The 1,665-nt window shown below is 42.8% G+C and overlaps 1 long non-coding RNA gene across 1 annotated transcript; it reads right to left on the bottom strand.

Moving 5' to 3' along the window:
* Positions 1-423: 423 nt before the first annotated feature.
* LOC121965122 lies at positions 424-1,181 on the bottom strand. The gene is made up of 3 exons (XR_006107452.1): positions 1,065-1,181; positions 833-907; positions 424-554 (listed from the first exon to the last, which is right to left on the bottom strand). It is a non-coding gene; the product is annotated as an uncharacterized LOC121965122 (long non-coding RNA).
* Between the last annotated feature and the right edge of the window lie 484 nt (positions 1,182-1,665).

Here is a 1,665-nt window from a genome sequence, read left to right on the forward strand (position 1 = left end):
TTTATAGTTTGATCTGAGAGAGAGGAGGGCAGTCTTTCCCTTGATCTGCTTTTGTGCTCTTTGTGTCTGTAGTAGCAGGCATACAAAAATGCAGTACAATCTGTAGTTAGAGCAACAGCCCTACAGCCAACAAAAATCTGCTGGATGACGTGAAACGCATCATGAATCAGATTTGAGCTGAGAAATCTGAGCGCTGGTAAGACAGAGGGCAGTTAATTCACACATACAGCCCACATCATTATGACAAAAAGCTGGTTGAAAATCTGCAAAGTATCCGTTTAAGGGTAAAGAATTGGGTATGGACAACACCATTTTTCATTTGTTGAAATAAACTTAAGTGAATGCCAAGTTACACTTCGCTGAATCCTGGCTTGGGTTTGTTCAGCTAATGTAGTGATTAATGACTCTGCTCCCTTGTTTACCGTTTTTCCACCCTTCCCGATGACTCGTCCAGCAGCATAGGAAGGAACCTTGATGTGTGCCTCCAGCTTCACCTCTTCCTTGGGTCCAAAGAAATTCTCTTCCTTCAGTTTGCTAAAGATGCGACACTGAGCCTGCAGTTGGACAGGTTCGATTACAGACTTCTCAAAGTGCATTTTAGAAATTAAACTCTTTTTTTCAAGGAAAAACATTTCCATACTGGCTGTAAAGAGCCACTAACATACTAATAAAAGCCAATGAAACAAAAGTAAATGAAACAAGAAAACTGACTGCAAAATAAGTCAAAGAGCTGCCAACAGCTGCTACCATCAAATTTTACAATGTGGCTCCATTCTTTTATTTCTGCTAACAGTGTTTTATGTGTTCATATGGCTGTGAAGAGGTACAACACCTTAAACTGAGCCTCTGGTGGTCCTATGATGATGACCATCCTCTGTTTGGCATCCATTCCTTCTGCAGGGGCAATCTGAAAAGAGGGCAGACAGCCAGCATTAAATACAAATAAAAAACCGGCAACCTTCACTTATGCTTCCAATTCCTATCAGTCAGTGACAGCAGTTAGACAGCTGGCATCGACACGTTATCATTGAGATTCCAAACTTCACTTCCTGTCCGTCACTCACCTTGATTGAAGCTCCGGCGAAGTGTGACAGCTGTTTGATGTGTTGACCCTGTTTTCCAATGATGGCTCCCACCGCAAGCGCAGGGATGAATAGGTGAACTGTCTCCGACTCTGGGTGACCCTGCTGGGTATAAACACTTTAGTGCCACTGCGACCAGGAGCTCACAGACAAACTGTAACTGCAGGCCACTTGCTTCAGCCATCAATGCGCAAAATGCAGACTGAATCTAGCAAAAGCTGTCCCAATTCTTTGAGCCACATTGGAGCTCATGCCCTATAGTCATTACATCCAGTGGGTATTTAACACCACTGGGTTCTTATTCATTTCTGAAGGAGAGCACACTGTATGTTTTAAACGCGCCCTGAGTTTTTGGTCTGCTTTACTGCTCAGAAAGAAACCAATAATCCATTGGCTAAATGCTTTTAAAAAGACAAATCTATAATGAAAAAGCCAATATCTGAGCATGCCACATGCATGCCTTGAGTAATTCCATCTAGAGTTCTCAATCTGAACCCAAGCCCAGTGGGTCCCGATGAACCAACGATTCTGGCAAAAATGTGCATTCATTGTCCAGGTCAGGTAGGGCTGTGTTTTTTTTTTT

The sequence above is a fragment of the Plectropomus leopardus genome, unplaced genomic scaffold (genome assembly GCF_008729295.1).
Source record: "Plectropomus leopardus isolate mb unplaced genomic scaffold, YSFRI_Pleo_2.0 unplaced_scaffold18698, whole genome shotgun sequence".
NCBI lineage: Eukaryota > Metazoa > Chordata > Actinopteri > Perciformes > Serranidae > Plectropomus > Plectropomus leopardus.